A 20,134-nucleotide genomic window follows, 5' to 3' on the forward strand; every position below is an offset into this window, starting at 1 on the left:
ATAGCTTTTGTTAACAACTGAAAATTAAGATAAGTACCCAACAGAGAAACCCAAAAAGGTCACAAATTGAGAGATCGGGTATGTTAAAATCATTGAAAATACAGCCATATAAACACGCTGCTGGTGAAACGATGAAATAGACATTCACCAACATTGAAAAGTATTAACGGTAAGATTCAGTCTCACCTGATGAAATTGACAAAAGAGTGATTAATATTGTTCAATATTGTTCACAATATTTACCCTATCCCCCCCTCTCTCTCTCGTTGAACACAGAGCCCATCGCCCTCATACAAATCTCAGGTACTTGACTCTCTAGTTTTCATTGAATTTTGAGGGTATCCAATTGGAATTTAGGGTCATGGTTAGAGAGGAAACAATGGAGTCCTTCTACTCGAGGCTCTGCGAATCGGCGAAAGCCTCATCTGGTTATCCTCTGCTCATATTCCCATCGTCTTCAGACGTCGACTCTCTCTGCGCTGTCAAAATTATCCTCCATGTTCTCGAATCCGATTCTGTCGTCTACTCGTGTTATCCCGTCTCTTCCTTTCAGGAGATTCACAAGTACGCAGGCCTGTCGGAGAGTCCGATTTCTGTTCTTTTGATCAACTGGGGATGCCATCGGGACCTGAGGAGGCTGCTCAAACTATCCCCATTGTCGCGTGTTTTCGTGGTGGACAGTCACCGCCCCATTCATCTGCATAATCTGAGTGAGCACAACGAGCGCGTGGTTGTGTTTTATACGCAGGAAGATGACCTGCAGTCGGTGTAGACACATGAAATTTAATGAAGTAAATTATCTTCGTTAAATAATTAAATCGACCAAGAGCCCGACAAAATTGCACACGTGGCCAAAAGTCAACAAAGTTGGTGCGGATCCGAATAAAACTCGTGTCAGCACATAAACGGATGATCGTAATCGAAGCTACGTGATTCCGAATTGCATCAGAAAATTGAATGTCATTGACGATTCGAAATGGTAATCGGACATTTGATTAAATTAATAAATTTCTTAACAGTCATAATTAAATCAATTATTTTCTGTTTAATTTAGTTATGAGAATAACTAATTTTTAAATTAATCAGAAAATACATATTGATTTAATTATACAATTAAAGAATTTATTATTTTAATGTCATTAAAATATTCTACAAAATAGAAATTTTGACACTATAAATACACCCCTTCAACATGAAGAGGGGAGGATTTTTTTGAGACTTGGAGAAGAAGGAGAGAAATCACTCGAGCAAGAATCACTCTCGACAAATCCCGAAGTCTCTCAAGTCCACGAAGATCATCAAATCCACGAAGAATCATCAAGCGGCCAAATCGCTCGTTCTTCGTCAAATCAAATCCAAATCAAACTCAAATCCTCAAGATCAAGTGCATGTCACCCTTGAGCCAAATCACATACGGAGATAGAATCAGAGGAGTTCACCAAAGATTGTAACCCCGCGCTTGATATTCATTAAATCACATTTTATTTGTACACGTGTCTGCATTCTTGTTGGTTTTCAGATCATCGTTCTACAAATTGGCACGCCCAGTGGGACATTTTTGGCCTCTCATCTCATTCTCCGAAGAAATCCTTCATTTGTGCGATGGCTTCCAAGAACAACCAAGCCGTTCCACCGAAGAAATCCAAGTCCACAACCGCGAGGTCAAACGGAGAGGCCGAACCGGTGAAGAAGTCCAAGCAAACATCCTCCAAATCAAAGAGTGAACCGATTGCCCTTGTCACCCGGAGCGTGGCTAAAGCTCAACCCATGACGTTCATGGCACTTGCTAGTAAGCCTCGTCAACCAGTCATCACCTTGGAGAGCTTGGGAGCAATAGAGCATGCCTTTCAAAGCGGGAAGAAGCAAGTGTCAAAGGAGAAGGAGCCAAGTGAGCAATCTCTTCTACCCGTTCATGGTGATGGCCCTATCCTAGAAGACGTTTTCTCTGATGATGAATCAAGCACGGCATCATACCATGGAAGTCCCAAAGAAGATGGCGATAACTTCCGTTCTATGACACATGAATCCTCTTCTGACAATGCGCAGGTCTTGGTGACGGGGGCATCCACAGTCGAGGAGCAACTCTCCAATCTGTTGGAGATGGTTGAAAAGCTCACCCGAACGGTTGAAGAAAAGGATGTGCAAATCGCTGAGCTCTATAGCAAGTTGGAAGATCAAAATGATGAGAACTCCACCAAGGGGTCGCCTGGCAGGAGCAAAGTAAATGAAAAGGGAGAAACGTCCAAGAACGATGGCGACTCGCTTGGTTCCTTATCACTCCAGCAATTGCAAGACATCATCACCAACTCAATTCGGGCTCAATATGGAGGTCCTTCTCGTGACTCAATCACTTACTCCAAACCTTACACGAAGAGGATCGACAACTTAAGGATGCCGCGGGGGTATCAGCCACCGAATTTCCAACAATTTGAAGGTAAAGGAAACCCAAAGCAACATGTTGCCCACTTCGTGGAGACTTGCAGTAATGCCGGGACAGAAGGCGATCACCTTGTCAAGCAATTCGTTCGCTCGTTGAAGGGAAATGCCTTCGAGTGGTATACAGACTTAGAGCCAGAGTATGTTGACAGTTGGGACCAAATGGAGCGCGAGTTCCTTAATCGATTCTATAGTACAAGGCGAACGGTGAGCATGATGGAGCTAACTAACACGAAGCAACGGAAGGATGAACCCGCGATCGGCTACATCAATAGATGGCGCTCACTTAGCCTTGATTGCAAGGATCGACTGTCAGAGGTGTCAGCCGTTGAAATGTGCATCCAAGGCATGCACTTTGATTTGTTATACATCTTGCAAGGAATCAAGCCTCGTTCTTTCGAAGAGTTGGCTACTCGAGCCCACGACATGGAGCTAAGCTTGGCAAGTCATAAGGGAAAGAATGAAACCCTGGTCGACCAACGAAAAGACAAAGCCTTCGGAAGCAGATTTGACAAGGTTGTGAAGAAGCCTTCCAAAGAATCAATGGTCATCAATACTGCACCGGTTAAGATCTCTACGCGGGATAAGAAAGAATTTAATAAGGTGGAACCTCCTCGAACCTACGATAGGAGTAAACGCACGTTAAAGGAGATGGAGCGAAAGACGTACCCGTTCCCAGACTCTGATGTGGCGGGCATGTTAGAGGATCTGCTCGAAAACAAGATAATAGAGCTTCCGAAGTGCAAACGTCCAGAAGAAATGCATCGAGTCAACGATCCGAAGTATTGCAAATATCATCGCCTCGTTAGTCACCCTATAGAGAAGTGCTTTGTTCTCAAGGATTTGATAATGAACCTCGCCAAGCAAGGGAAGATTGAGCTGGACGTTGACGACATTGCTGAAGTCAATTGCACTACCGTAACATTCGGGTCGTTCGAGCCAGTTCCACTCCCTTTTCACCCGATGAAAGCACCGTTCTGTTTCATAAAGGAGGCGCGCGAACATAAGAAGACCAAAGAAGTTAAAGAATGTCCTGCTTCCACGCCTACCCTCCAAGTTGCCTCTAATGCCGATGATGAAGGATGGATATTGGTCACCCGAAGAAGAACTCGCAAAGGTATGATGCCAAACTCACCGGTTGCCCGACCAAGTCATAAGAAATCACATCCCCGCATGAAGGATAATGGACGAGGACATTTTAAAACGAAAGTCGTTCCACATTTGCATAAACATCTTCGCCGGAACTTGTCAAAAGAATACTTGCCGACAAAACAACCGAATGTCACTTCAATGGCCACAAGTTGTGAAGTTAGCTCCAAAGAAGACGAGAAACCTGAAGCAACAGAAACAGGTGCAAGTCAAGTGTTAAAGAAGAATGAGGTGTTGAAACAATTGGAGAGTCTACCTTCCCAACTTAGCCTCTCTGACTTGATGCAATTGCCAAAATCAACGAGATGCGCACTTGTGGAGTTGCTTATCGACGTAGGAAAACACTCCACAAGCATGAAAGAATGTGGCGTGTGTGATGCATATTGTGATACCATTCACTTCACGGATGATGACCTCCAATTGGGCTCTAAGCCACATAATCGACCTCTTTTTGTGACAGGGTACATGCGAGAGCGGAAGTTGAATCGCATGCTCATAGACGGAGGGTCAGCAGTGAATATCATGCCCAAGTCAACCATGTCTCAACTCGGCGTCAACGTTGATGAGTTGTCAAGGAGTCGTCTCATGATCCAAGGTTTCAACCAAGGAGGACAAAGAGCGATAGGGATGATCAGACTAGACATGGACATTGGAGAGTTAAAATCAAACACTTTGTTCCATGTCATCGATGCCAAGACCTCGTACAACTTGTTGCTGGGACGACCATGGGTACATGAAAATGGCATCGTGCCATCCACTTTGCACCAATGCTTCAAGTTCTATCGCGGAGGTGTGAAAACCGTGGTTGGAGATACCAAACCTTTCACAGAAGCCGAATCATACTTTGCGGATTCTAAATTCTACACAGATGAGGAGTCAATGAAAGAAGTCATTCCGGTCGGAGTATCCTCCACGGGGAAAGCCGCTAAAGTTAGGGAGAATGATGCCAAATCAAAAGACATTGAGCTTTATGGTGAAGTGTCACAAAAAGTCTCATCTGAAGTGGCAACATCCTCTGCAGAAAGAAAAGCCAGCCATGCATTTCCGGTCCTACGCTATGTTCCGAAGTCTAGACGAAGGGAGGGGGAGTCCCCATTTGTGGGGACAAAGTCACAAGATTGCCCACGAAAATTAGAAGAGGATGATGTGAAATTGTTGAAGGAGGAGTCAACATTGCCATTAATAAAGATGAACAACCGAAATCCCACAAAGCAGCCACTAGAGGGGTTTGTCAAACCGATTCAAGGTAAGACGGAACATGGATCGCTGCCCAAGAAAAGAACAAGTGAAGGGTTCGATCCTAACGCATACAAGCTGTTAGAAAAGGCCGGATACGACTTTGGTTCATCAAGTAAAAAGGACGACCAGGCTGCAGCAAGGAGGGCGCATGAGCTCGATGAGTCACAAAAGAAGTTAAGAGAGCAAGGGGCAACAATTGATTCTTCTAAAGCTGGTCTCGGTTTCACTTCGAGCAAGCCTATTAGAATTTCAGGAAGAAGAAGGGCAGAGCGAGCCAATGTGCAACATATCAGTGTCGAGGTAGTCGAAGAGAAGAGTCGAGAGGTTCAGTCAACCCCTCGCATTTCGTCGTTCGATCGCATTCGTCCAGGTTCCCGAAGAGCAATATCTGAACGCAATGAAGGATCAATCACAAGGGTGTCGGTTTTTGACCGTGTGAACATGACATCAAGTAGAGGTTCAGTCTTCAATCGCATCGGTATTACAACCACCCGGCCTTCCGTATTCAAAAGGATGTCAAGTTCAGACAAAGATAGGCAAAATGCAAACCTCATTCCGCGAAAGCCTGCGTTGGAAAGGATCCAAGCACCTGAGGAACGACAGATATGCAAGAGGAAAATGACTTGTGGTCAAGCGGAGAGCAAGGAAATCCGAAGTCTTATCCCGTCACGCATGAAGAGGCATTGTATGTTGGAAGTGGATTCCACGGATCAACTCAAAGTGAAGCAACATACCATCATATTCACTGGCCAAAAAGGAGATGGCAACCTCGATAATGACGGTGATGATGACATTGTCCAAACTTCTTATCATGTCACGGTGGCAGAAGCAGATGCCGTAGAGGAAGACGATCATGAAGATTTTGAAATTGAAGTAGACGAAGCTCCTCCAGAACTTGAAGACGGGGGGCAAGCCACTATGGATGAACTTAAGGAGATTAACTTGGGAACAGAGGAAGACCCAAGACCTATTTTTGTGAGTGCGTCTTTAAGTTCTGAAGAAGAAAAAGAACATCTTGATCTGTTGCTCGAGTACAAAGATGTATTTGCTTGGACGTACAAAGAAATGCCCGGCCTAGATCCAAAAGTAGCAGTTCATCGACTTGCTGTCAAACCAGAGGCTCGGCCGACCAAGCAAACACAAAGACGTTTTCGAACAGAACTTATTCCTCAAATTGAAGCAGAAGTTGATAAGTTGATTGCCGCAGGCTTCATTAGAGAGGTTCAGTATCCCAAGTGGATCGCAAACATTGTTCCTGTCAAGAAGAAGAACGGACAAATCCGCGTTTGTGTAGATTTTCGTGATTTAAACGAGGCATGTCCAAAAGATGATTTCCCTCTACCAATCATAGAGCTCATGGTGGATGCGACAACCGGGCATGAGGTTTTGTCATTCATGGACGGATCATCAGGTTACAACCAGATAAGGATGGCCTTAGAGGATGAGGAACTCACTGCATTTCGAACTCCCAAAGGAATTTATTGCTATAAGGTCATGCCATTCGGGTTAAAAAATGCCGGTGCAACGTACCAACGCGCTATGCAAAAAATTTTCGGTGACATGCTGCACAAGTATGTAGAATGCTATGTTGATGATTTGGTTGTCAAAACAAAGAAAAGAATTGATCACCTGCAAGATCTACGAAGAGTATTCGACAGGTTACGCAAATACCAGTTAAAAATGAATCCTTTGAAGTGTGCATTCGGTGTCAGTTCCGGAAAATTTCTTGGATTCATCGTGAAGCACCGAGGCATCGAGGTAGACCAATCCAAAATTAAAGCCATCCAGGAAATGCCAGAGCCAAGAAATTTGCACGAGTTAAAAAGCCTCCAAGGACGACTTGCCTTCATCAGACGGTTCATATCGAACCTGGCGGGCCGCTGCCAACCATTTAGTCGACTGATGAAGAAAGATGTTCCATTTGTATGGGATGAATCTTGTCGCAATGCCTTTGAGAGCATAAAGAAATACTTGGCGAATCCTCCGGTGTTGGGTGCACCTATCGCCGGGAAACCTCTTATCCTTTACATCGCGGCTCAAGAGAGATCACTTGGGGCCCTTCTTGCCCAAGAAAATGAAGCCAAAAAGGAGAAAGCCTTGTACTACTTAAGTCGGACTCTCACCGGATCTGAGCTAAATTATCCGCCGATAAAGAAGATGTGTCTTGCACTCGTCTTCGCCATTCAAAAGTTGAGGCATTACATGCAAGCTTACACAATGCACTTGGTGGCACGAGCCGATCCAGTTAAGTTTATATTATCGAAGCCAGTTCTAACCGGACGCATGGCTAAGTGGGCGTTACTATTGAACCAATACGACATCGTATATGTGCCCGCTAAAGCAGTGAAAGGGCAGGCGTTAGCCGACTTCTTGGCAGACCACCCTATTCCAGCGGATTGGGAAATCTCAGATGATTTCCCGGATGAGGAAGTCTTCCTTGCAGAGGTCCTCCCTACTTGGAAGATGTTTTTCGATGGCTCATCTAGGGCAGACGGAGCAGGGGCTGGTGTTATATTCGTCTCTCCACAAAAGCAGATATTGCCTTATTCTTTCACCCTTGGGGAATTGTGCTCCAACAATGTCGCAGAGTACCAAGCCTTGATCATGGGATTGCAAACAGCGTTAGAGATTGAAATCCAAAGTCTCGAAGTATATGGAGACTCGAAGTTGGTGATTGATCAACTGCTCACTAATTACGAGGTCAAGAAGGAAGATTTGGTACCTTATTTCCAACTTGCCACACAACTCTTGAAGGGCTTTGATAATGTTACACTCATACATGTGCCACGGAAAGAAAATCAAATGGCAGACGCATTGGCAAACTTGGCGGCGACCTTGGCATTGTCTGGAGACGAAATTTTGGACATCCCAATTTGCCAAAGGTGGGTCGTGACAACAAAACCTTCACTCCAGTGTGCCAGTTCTCATGTAGTGTCAGTTCACACCATTGATGTTGAAGACTGGAGACATCCTTTTATCGACTATCTTGAGCACAACAAGCTTCCCGAAGATTCGAAGCAAAAGTGGAGCATCAAGCGACGAGCACCGCGCTTCCTCTACTACAAAGAAACTTTATATCGAAGGTCGTTTGACGGAGTACTCCTTCGATGCTTGGGAAAGGATGAAGCGGTGAAAGCCATGGAAGAGGTTCATTCTGGAGTGTGTGGAGCACATCAGTCAGGGCCAAAGTTACATTTCCAGGTAAGACGACTAGGGTATTATTGGCCTGCTATGGTCAAGGATTGTATGGAGTATGCACAAAAATGCCAAGCTTGTCAGTTTCATGCCAACTTCATTCATCAGCCACCTGAGCCGTTGCATCCGACAATTGCTTCGCACCCGTTCGATGTCTGGGGAATGGATGCAATCGGACCCATCACTCCGAAATCATCGGCTGGTCATATGTACATTTTGGCAGCCACAGATTCCTTCTCAAAGTGGGCAGAAGCGATACCGCTGAAAGAAATAAAGAAAGAAAATGTTGTGGACTTCATTACTGGAAACATTATACAACGCTGTGGTATACCGCGATGCATCATCACGGACAACGCCAAGTACTTCTCGAATACCGCAACGGAAAATTTGAGCAAGAAATTTCACTTCAGGCTTCACTTCTCTTCGATGTATAACGCTCCGGCAAATGGATTGGCAGAAGCATTCAATAAAACGCTATGTAACATTTTGAAGAAAACTGTCAGCAAGAAGCAGAGGGATTGGCATGAGAAATTGGGCGAAGCTCTCTGGGCTTACAGAACGACGTATCGGACAGCCACAAATGCTACACCTTATTCTCTCGTCTATGGTGTCGAAGCCTTGTTACCATTAGAGAAAGAAATCCCGTCATTGAGAATCGCTTTGCAAGAAGGTCTCACAAATGAAGAAAATGTCAAGTTGCGCCTACAAGAGTTAGAAGCTTTGGACGAGAAGAGGCTTGACGCACAACAACACCTGGAATGCTACCAAGCTCGGATGTCACACGCCTTCAACAAAGGTGTTCGACCACGGTCATTTCAAGTTGATGATTTAGTCCTTGCTGTTCGAAGACCCATCATTATGACGCACAAGTCTGGCTCCAAATTCAAGTCAAAGTGGGATGGTCCTTACGTCGTCAGAGAAGTTTACACCAATGGAGCTTACAAAATTATGGCGGAAGACGGTTTGAGAATCGGTCCCATCAACGGCAAGTTCCTGAAGAAGTATTATGCTTGAAAAAAAAAAAAAACCAAATTATGCTCCAAGTCCGCACGAGCCTAAACTGCACAAGACACACACACAAAAAAAAACAAAGTACGCTCCAAGTCTGCACGAGCCTAAACTGCATAAGACACAAAAAAAAATGCTCCATGCCTGCATGAGCCTAAACTGCACCAGGCACAAAAAAAAACCTTTGAACTACGTGATGACTTGATTCCTTCTTTGGAAGGATACGTAGGCATCTTGAGAAAAAACAATCTTAAGTTCAGTCACATAAAAAAAATAAGGGTTTGATTGAAAAAAAAAAGAAAAAGAAGAAGAGATAAGCAAATCCTGATCATTCAAGTCAGTTGTCACACCCAGGTCAAACCCTTGAAGCTGCTCCGACGCTCTTTAATCTTTGTGGCTTTCTGTTCTGGAATCTCTCAGATTTGGGACACTTCTTTAACTTGAAGCTGCTCCGACGTCTTCAAAGCTGACTCTCAGTTCTGGAATCTCTCGGCTTTGGCATTTCTTCTTTGACTTGAAGCTGCTCCGATGTTCTTCAAAACTAGCTCGAATCTTTCGAATTTGCCACTTCTTCTTTGACTTGAAGTTGCTCCGACGTCTTCAAAACCGGCTCGTAACTCCTTTGTCTCTTCAATCTCTGTTGCTGTCACTTCTTGAATCTCTCGGATTTGGCACTTCTTCTTTGACTTGAAGCTGTTCCGACGTTCTTCAAAGCTGGCTCTCAGTTCTGGAATCTCTCGGATTTGACACTTCTTCTTTTTGATTTGAAGCTGCTCCGACGTTCTTCACAACCGGCTCTCGGTTCTGGAATCTCTCGGATTTGACACTTCTTCTGTTCCGGATCAGCAAGTCTCGCATCGTGAAGAGAGCTCTTGAAAGCCGCATGGTGAATGTGATGCGTAAAGCCTAACACGCTTTTATTGACTGCTGTCAAGTCTATGAAATGAGAGCAGTCAAGCGATTAGGTCGTTTACGTTCTTCAAACTCTTGAAAGCCTCCATGTTGAATGTCATGCGTAAAGCCTAATCAACTTTTGTTGACTGCCGTCAAGTCTATGAATTGAGAGCAGTCAAGCGATTAGGTCGTTTACGTTCTTCAAACTCTTGAAAGCCGCCATGGTGAAAGTGATGCGTAAAGCCTAATCCACTTTTGTTGACTGCCGTCAAGTCTATGAATTGAGAACAGTCAAGCGATTAGGTCGTTTACGTTCTTCAAATCCGTCAGAAATCAACGCGTTTCGAGAGTAGTCAAATGGCTAGATCGACCGCGACTCTCAAATTTGTTGTTAAAATCCTACAAAAAGAAGTCAATATTAGTCCATAAAAAAAAAGTCAAAATCAGTTCAAAAAAAAAACAAAGTCAAAATCGGTCAAAAAAAACCGATTGCAGTAAACTCAACCGCATTGAATCATTTAATGATTCATGTATTTCTTTCTCAATCCCGGTCTTCTTCTCTCTTCCCTTTCTCTTTCTTCCCTCTTTTCTTCTTGTCTCCCACCTTCCCGTGTCTTTTCTTTTTTCCCTCTCTCTCTCTTCTCTTCACTTTCTCTTTCTCCCTCCCACGGCATCTTCTTCTTCTCCTTCCCTCTCTCTCTCTTCTCTTCACTTTCTCTTTCTCCCTCCCACGGCATCTTCTTCTTCTCCTTCTTTCTCTCTCTCATTCGGCTTCTAAATCTCCTCAAGTTAAAGTTGGCTCTTCTGAAATTGTTTCAAAAAACTTCTACCTCTCCTGGGTCAACAAAGCTGCAGCCAATATCCACTGATAATACCTCTTAAGGATCGAAATTACAGATTCTTAGTTGGTGCAGGAAAGTCCGAAGTGTCATTGGCAGCAATCAAGGAGGAAATGAGCAGTGGTTCTAGTCAATCTCAAAACAACAGACAGTCCAGTGATCATGCAAAGACTGTTGGTTCCTTACATAAGGAAGATGCAAGAAGCTCAAATGCTGGTTTTGTGAGTGCAAATAAAATTTCCAGCAGCTCTTCTCGACATCGGAAATCAAGCAATGGTCATCATTGATCTGCAGTCTCAGGGGTCCATAAGGGAGCTGGATCTGGAAAAGTTGGTACTCTGAAAAAAAAAAAAAAAAAAAAAAAAAAGCTTGACCGTGAGAAGTAGGCAGCTCGAGAATAAGCATGGGCTAAAGTTTCTGCGCTTGAACTAGAGATGAATTCTGCAAAGAGCTTGATTTTCAGAGACGAAAATTGAAGGCTGCTAGAGAAAGAATAATGCTCCGGGAGACTTCAAAAATCTTGCAAGGGCAGGCCTTGATGACGATGTAGCCCTTCTTGCGGATGGTACTAGCTTGCTGAGGATAGGTCTTGGAGGCTCCAACGTCGGCCTCGGATTCGAACTGGTGCTCCTCGTCGGACGTTTGCGGCGGAGTATGAACATCTGGTGGGCCAGTGCCACAAGCTGGAGAAGGAGTGTCCCTGCATGATCATGACAGTGAGGCGTTGATGGATTTGGGAAAGAAGCAGACCAGAGGGCCGAGGAGGCCGAGTTTTGAGTTGAAGGAGTACCGGGGATTTAAGCTGGAAAATTTGCAAGGGATATGAGATAGTGGAAGTTAACTTTAAAGTATAATATGATTGCATGGGCCTTCTTCATGTGAATGAGTGAGCTGGAGTGCAAAAGCTTTCAACTTTCCCGCGCAAGTGAGCTAGTGGAGTGCAAAAGCTTTCAACTTTCACAAACTGTCAATAGCATTACGGTGGACAAGTTGGTGGAATATGTCTTTAATGATATGTATAATCTAAAAAGTTACAATAAGCTTGCTGGAGATAACCTTTTTGCAGATAGTATATGCTCAATGTTGGAAAGAAATGTAATGTGCAAACGCACTGGCAGTCCTTCACTCAAAATTCTAACCATGTGCCGACATGAAATCACAACAGGCAGTGGAACATTGTAGGGCGTCAGTCATGAATTCAGATGAAAATATCTTCAAAATTAAATTCATCTGATTCAAATATATGACGGAAAGAGTACAAAATTTGCGGAGCCTTTAAATTTTCCAAAATCAAAATACATACTTCAAGTTGCGCTTCCGACACGTGACGCCGACATGTTTGCAGCACGACTTGAAGTGGGGGCATTTGTAGACACATGAAATTTAATGAAGTAAATTATCTTCGTTAAATAATTAAATCGACCAAGAGCCCGACAAAATTGCACACGTGGCCAAAAGTCAACAAAGTTGGTGCGGATCCGAATAAAACTCGTGTCAGCACATAAACGGATGATCGTAATCGAAGCTACGTGATTCCGAATTGCATCAGAAAATTGAATGTCATTGACGATTCGAAATGGTAATCGGACATTTGATTAAATTAATAAATTTCTTAACAGTCATAATTAAATCAATTATTTTCTGTTTAATTTAGTTATGAGAATAACTAATTTTTAAATTAATCAGAAAATACATATTGATTTAATTATACAATTAAAGAATTTATTATTTTAATGTCATTAAAATATTCTACAAAATAGAAATTTTGACACTATAAATACACCCCTTCAACATGAAGAGGGGAGGATTTTTTTGAGACTTGGAGAAGAAGGAGAGAAATCACTCGAGCAAGAATCACTCTCGACAAATCCCGAAGTCTCTCAAGTCCACGAAGATCATCAAATCCACGAAGAATCATCAAGCGGCCAAATCGCTCGTTCTTCCTCAAATCCAAATCCAACCTCAAGTCCACGAAGAATCATCAAGCGGTCAAATCGCTCGTTCTTCCTCAAATCCAAATCCAACCTCAAGTCCACGAAGAATCATCAAGCGGCCAAATCGCTCGTTCTTCATCAAATCCAAATCCAACCTCAAGTCCACGAAGAATCATCAAGCGGCCAAATCGCTCGTTCTTCATCAAATCCAAATCCAACCTCAAGTCCACGAAGAATCATCAAGCGGCCAAATCGCTCGTTCTTCATCCAAATCCAATCCAAACTCAAGTCCACGAAGAATTATCAAGCGGCCAAATCGCTCGTTCTTCGTCAAATCAAATCCAAATCAAACTCAAATCCTCAAGATCAAGTGCATGTCACCCTTGAGCCAAATCACATACGGAGATAGAATCAGAGGAGTTCACCAAAGATTGTAACCCCGCGCTTGATATTCATTAAATCACATTTTATTTGTACACGTGTCTGCATTCTTGTTGGTTTTCAGATCATCGTTCTACAGTCGGATTTATCATACCATATTCATGATGTCTCGGCTTTGGCCAATGCGAGTGACTTGAATAGTGATGATGAGCAGGATGGAGATAGAGATAGTGAGGAGGGTTTGAGGGTGTCTGAAGAAGAGGAACAAGGCCCGGAGAAGCTTTTCAAGAGGTTAAAGAAGAAATACTACCATTTAGGTACTTTTCATGGTAAGCCTTCTGGGTGTTTGATATATGATTTGGCGCATTCATCGAGGAAGAATACAAACGAGTTGCTTTGGCTGTCTTGTGTTTCTTTGACGGATCAGTTTGTACACCAGAGGCTCACCGATGAGAGGTACCAGGCTGCTGTCATGGAGCTTGAGCAGCGGATTATCAGTTCAGGGAGTTTGGACTTTGGAGGCTGTGACTTCAGTGACAGATAGAATTGCATTTGAAGATGTACCTAGGCTGATGCTGTTACATGAATGGAATTTATTTGAATCCATGAAATGTTCTTCATACTCTGCAACCAAAATGAAGACGTGGAATGACAAAGGAATTTCTAGGCTTATTTTTCTACTGGCAAGGATGGGATTTGCGCTTGAGGATTGCCAACAGAAGTTCCCATTCATGAATATTGAGGTAAAAAAGAGGATGAAAGCTCAATTCGAACAACTTTTACCTAAATATGGACTCACTGATTTCTACTACCGGAGCTTTTTGCGAATCCATGGCTATTGCTCAAGGGTATCTGCAGTGGATGTGGTTTATGGAGTTTCAGCTTTGCTTGAATCGTTTGTGGAATCAGATGGTTCTTGTGCTGCCAAGCAGTTTGGGGTGGCTTAGGATGCACTGTCATTGAACAATCTTGATAAGCTGAAAGCTGGAATGCAGAAAGCAATTCGGGTACAACGGGAAATTGCTAGACAAGGAAGTAGAGCAATAATGAATATAAGAACTGGAACGAAATTTCTTTTGGTGAAACTCGAAGACTTTGTAGATGCAAAACTGTTGGGGTACCCCCAGGCATTGACTAAATTCTGCTATTTTGTGATGGATGCTCTGAAAGAGAAGGGAGCTAGAATGAAGCCTATGGTTTGTGCTTGTTTGGCACAAGATTCCAAGAAGATGATCGTAGTTGGTGTTTGTGGGAAGCCTCGAGTTGGAGCAGTCAAAGGACATTCATTTGGAATTGCATTCCGAAGTGCAGCTCAAAATATTTCTGCAGAGTTCTTCCATGAGATGTTTGAATCTTCATTGATCATCCTGGACTCAAATTCATTTGAGCTCTTTGTGAAAAGCTTGACTGTTGAATTGTGTTCTAGAACTTCCCTAGGCAAAATGTATTGACTCTATCCTATGGCATTTTTGGTTATACATCGGATTTATGTTAATTTTTAGTACATAGCAGATTTCAATTTTATTTAATAGGGAACTTTTTAATTGCAGCAGCACATGAAAAAAGATGGAGATAAGCAATTTATTAGAATGAAAAACTTAGTCACTGATTGAAATGAATATTTTAACAACAGCACATGCAATTTACCAGAATCATAAAGTTAGTGGTTATCATCTCTCTCTCTCTCTCTCTCTCACACACGAACGACTTCTAAAAATTATTGTGTTCGTTGTGTAACTTGTAATTAATATCCATGCCTTTAATTGGTGCTGTTCAGTTTGATTTGTTGAAAGGGGACTTATTTATTGAAATATGTTTTACATGTTTTTCCAAGCCTCCTATTTGTTTAATCAACTTTGGTTTCTTTTTCGAGTTCATTATAATTTTTCTGAAGTTTATAGGTGTCACAACTAATATGATATGCCTTATTTTGCAGGAAAGTCAAGGAAAGGCTAAAGAAGTTCCGAGTAAAATTGTTACTCATTAACATGTGACCTTTTGGAGGTCTTGCCCTGTTTCAATACACTAATACCCATCGTAATGTGCAGATACTGTAATATTTATATCAAAACTATGACTGAAGATGACAAAAAGAAGTGGTTGCCAAGCTTGTATGAGGCTATGAGCATTGCTGACATCATTAAAGATCTTGGATATATGGCGGTTGGACCCTGTAAGTATGATTTATGAGATGCAAGGCATTATTATTAGTTGAAATAGCTCGGAAATGCTGAAGTGTGATCATCTCAACAGATATGTCCCTGCTGGTCGATGCTACTTTGGTACTGCTTCAGGAAAAATCAGCTTGTCAGCAGACAGCTTCTAATGATGAAAAGCTGATGATGGTGATGTTGAACATGATGAAGGGATAATGAATGCAGTCTCTGATCTGCTCCTTGTTTATGCCAAGTCCATGGATCCTCATTTTTCATCCAACTTTGCAAAACTTTTTGGCCCTTTAATGGAGTTTGCGATGGGTTGCGATAAAGCTTCATAGCATTTAAAGTTGCAGTGCCTTATGGTTGTATGCTACTAAGTTAACTATTTGCATATGCAGAGAGCTTCACGCCAATTGCAAGATCGGACTATGGTTGTTGCCTGCCTTGCTGACTCATTTGTGTTCCTTATGTTGAGTCATTTTTATATTATCTGGTTTTCTGCACTAAATTTAGCACTGAAGGTCAAACTACTGAAACTTGAATATACAACTTTTCTTTAAAAAAAATCCCTTGCTTGCTTTTCTTTTTGTTTTTTCTTTGGCGTCTTACTTGTGGCTGCGCCGCATGTTGAAGTGTTTTTAAATTATCTGATTTTTAGCAATAATCTTAGCACTGAAGCCTAAACTCTTAAAACCTATTTTTACCTTATGTTAGAAATTTCTTTCGTTAGATCCAGATACTGTGAAGATAATACGTTGGGTTTATCCCTTTTTGGGAATCTAAGACAGATAATGCTGTCAGGGATAATGCAGCTGGTGCATATGCAAGAATGATATTGGTGCACCCCGAGCTTATCCCATTGAATGAGGTAATCTTGTCGCTGACATTTCCTGATTTGCTATGTTTATTCCATTTGGGTAATTAATGATGATGTCTCAGTTAATTTTTCAGGTACTTGCTTTTTTCTGAAAGTTCTCCTTTCAAAAGAAGATCATGAGGAGTCCATGGCCGTGTACACTTGCATCTCTACTCTTGTTTTATCATCCAATGCTGAGGTCAGTATATTCCCCCCCCCCCCCCCTCTCTTGAACTTGAAACTGAGTGAGATCAAGATGATGAAATATTTCTCTGTATATGTATTCATGTTTGTGTATGTAATGTATGTATGTGTTTATGTATATGACATTTAATGTTTTGAAAATTTAAACCACCATTTTATACATCTAAAAATTTGTTTGAGTCCTTGTTTTCAGGGGCTGAATGTAATTTCCGGTTACCAACTGACTAAATGGGTTGTTGATTTCAGTAACAAATATTCTTGATTGTGGGGTCCGAAATTCAGAATTGTTGGATTGGTTTGGTCCGTAGGCGTTGTTAATTTTCTTACAACTTCTTTTCTTTTTGAAGTAGATATTGACAGACACCCCTATCCTGTTCCTTGGTTCCTCTGATGTGAAGAATACCAGTTCAGTGATGAGAACTGCACATCCTTGGGTCATTTAAAGGGTAATAAAATCAGCCGATGTTGAATAATAAGCATCTATGAGAATTTGGGGACTAATAGAATTGGCTAAAGTAAACTGATGATGATGGCCTGAGTGGTATTTATTTGGTCAATTTTTAGTTGGAATGATCTCGGGAGGACCTAAAAAATTGATGGTTCTAATCAATATATTCCCATATTTTTAAAAAATCAATATATTCCTGACCTCGATTTGAATTGATGCTTTCACCTCGTTATTGGGATATCTGAAAATGGAGATGGACAAGTTAGACATAGAAAATGAACTTGAGAGAGAAATTCTCAGGTTGCTCATTAGGATTTTGATTATGTAAACAACTTATAAGATTACGTTATCTACTTATCGTTATTCGTGTACATGTCATTTGTTAAGGCTTCTTATAAAAAAGTCACATTTGACCTATGAAATAAGAAAAAAGTCACATACGATGAGAAAAGTAGAAAAAAAGTCAAAATTTTAAAATCATTACAGTGTTGCCCCAAAATTTTCACAAAAATTACAGCCAATGCCACTGTCTCTTTGTTTTCTCACTATTATGAAATCCACAATTTTCATCATACCAGCAGTCCAACACCAAGTGCAGAGACTCGGCGACTCCATCGAGGTCATGGCCTAGAACCGCGACGAGGAGGAGGAGGAGGAGGACTGGACATGGAACACCAAACGAGGCTGAGGTGTGGGGACGACGACGTTGGAGGCACGAGGACGAGTTCGGAGGTGCGGGTACGAATTCAGAGGTTTGGGAGGAGGTCGGAGGCGCGGGGACGACGACGTCGGAGGTGCGGGTACGAGTTCAGAGGTGCGGGGAGGAGATCGGAGGCGCGAGAGCGACGACCGTCGGAGACGCGGGGACGAGTTTGATAAGGCAGAAGGAAAGCATATGGGAAATTAACATGAAGTTAACGATTGGAGAAGATGACATGGGTGCCAAAGTAGATTTTGGGTGCCCAGTTTTGAATACTAGTTTCTGATTTCATAGGTTTGAGTAACTGGTTTTGTGACTGGAAATGTAGCTAACTGATCTACCTGTCACACTACCAGCCACAATATCAGCCACACTAACTTTGTGCTGTGACAGGTAGTGTGGCAGGTATTGTGACAGGTACTGTGATAGCTAATGTGATAGGCAGTGTGACAGGCAGTGTGATAGCTAGTGTGATAAGTAGTGTAACAAGCCGTGTGACTGGTGGTGTTTTGTACGACAACATAAGTGAAGTGTCGATATGTGGATCATATTAGTTCAAGATCACATAACAATAAACAAAAGGTTCGTTATTTATAGTCTTCTTCTTATTCTTCTTATTCTTAAAAAAATAGTGTGACAGAGGTTGTGACAAGTAGTGTGACAAAAGTTGTGACAGGTAGTGTGATAACATGTGTGATAGGGGTTGCGACAAGTAGTGTGATAGAACTGTGACAAGGGTTGTGACAGGGGGTGTGTGAGTGGTTGTGATAAGTAGTGTGATAGAAGTTGTGACAGAGGTTGTGACAGGAGTTGTGAAAGGGGTTGTGATAGGTAGTGTGACAGGGGTTGTAACAGGGGCAATGTGTGTGACAGTAGGTGTGACATGAGGTGTGACAACATGTGTGACAGTTAGTGTAATAGGTAGTGTGATAGTGGTTGTGACCAGTAGTGTGACAGAGGTTGTGACAGTGGGTGTAAATAGATAGTGTGACAACTTCTGTGACAGTGAGTGTGATAGCGGTTGTGACAGGAGGTGTGACAGTGTCTGTGACAGGAGGTGTGACATGCCGAGAGGAAATGTGAAATTTTGTTAAAATTCAAATGAGATTGGTATAAGTATGCTCAGAATGAAGAGAATAGCATGAATTAGGAAACTTGAACTTCGGTTTCGCCGGAATTGCTTGGAGCACCGCCATCGATGGCGGCAACCCTTTGCGATGGTTTTGCGCCTTGTACGGTTGGTCGATTCGGAGTGGGTAGTATATCAAATGAAAGAGGAGAGCGAGATCTTTCTAACGGTACCAATTTCGTGAACTTTGCTAATAAAGCCTGATTGAAGTTCAAAATCTATCGCCGGACGAGAAAGTTATGACCCGAATTAGAAAAAGAAGAAACAAATAGTAAGAAATGGCAAAACAGTCCATACAATATTTTTAAAGTGATTTTTTTATTGTGTTGACCTTTTTATAATTTACACTTAAATGTTATGACCTTTTTATAATTAATTCATAAGTAATGACTTTTTTCTAATATAAGTTGGGAGATGATATCTTTTTATAATTTGCCCTTTTATGAATTACAGCTTGAACTAAAATTTGAAAGACTGAGAATGGCTGTAATGACTTGCTTAAAGCATTTCCAAAACCAAAACTGCAAACTGTGTTTCTAATAAACAACTACGATATGACTATTGCAGTGCTGAAGGTGATTTATTGTTTCTTATTTCCCTTTTGTTTTGGTTGGAAAACAATGAAAATAAATCAAGCACCTCAAATCAGCAGTCAGCACAAAATTGTTTCAAGGGTTTTGGCTTAATATCTGAGAATGTTCAGTCGTATTAGTCGCAGTACTGTCTTTGGCTGTTGTTATTTACAATCTATGTCATCTCAATACTAGGAAGCAGGACCTGAACGTGGTAAAATTCAAATCCACTTTGGGGAACTGCTGAAAAGCAGCAAAGCATTATATGTGGTAACTGTCTGGTCTACTTGTCTTTCAGGAAATGTTACATTGCAAACTAAAAGATGCAGTCGCGCAAGCAGTTGGGACTTTTGAGCGAGAGATGCAAGAGAGCATATCTTGTTTTGTCGGCGTGAAACACGGTCCGTGATTCACAGAGTGAATCACGAATTATTTTGTGGGTAGACTAGTATATATGTAGTTGATATGTGTATGAATAATCATCAAGCAAATAATCAGTTTAAATTCAACTTGGTATCAGAGCCTTCGTGCTCTGTTTTTCCTAGGTTTCTTCCCTTTTTTTTTCGGCCGGTTACCACCAGAGTGCTCACTGCTGCCTCCTCCAGTCCGGAGTCCTCACCGCTGCCCTCCGGCCCTCCCCGACATCGCCGTTCATCCTCCCTTCCTCCGGCGCTGCTCACCGCACTCGACCCGACGTCTCCGCCGCTGCTGCTGTCTCGCCGCCCCTCAGTCGCCGCTCCTCAGTCGACAAAAGTCGCCGCTCCTCGCCGAACGTCGCCGCTGATACCAGCTCTGAACAAAGAGATCCCAAGTAACAGATTTCCAGAAGACAAATCAAGAACCAATCGAATCAATCCTTCTCCAAAATAGAGAACAACTTCAGCCATATAAACAACTAGAGAAACTAGTTGATCGTTCAAGGTGGGGAGATCCACGAAGGAATCAAAGAAACAATCACCCAAAGGCTGCGCAGACTCTTGTAGCATCACCA

The 20,134-nt window shown here is 42.4% G+C and overlaps 2 pseudogenes; both read left to right on the top strand.

The window, feature by feature from the left end:
- Window positions 1–243: 243 nt before the first annotated feature.
- On the top strand, window positions 244–14,526 carry LOC126795697 (uncharacterized; annotated as a pseudogene).
- A 622-nt stretch (window positions 14,527–15,148) lies between these two features.
- On the top strand, window positions 15,149–19,958 carry LOC126795699 (uncharacterized; annotated as a pseudogene).
- Window positions 19,959–20,134: the final 176 nt, after the last annotated feature.

The sequence above is a fragment of the Argentina anserina genome, chromosome 5, assembly GCF_933775445.1.
Source record: "Argentina anserina chromosome 5, drPotAnse1.1, whole genome shotgun sequence".
NCBI lineage: Eukaryota > Viridiplantae > Streptophyta > Magnoliopsida > Rosales > Rosaceae > Argentina > Argentina anserina.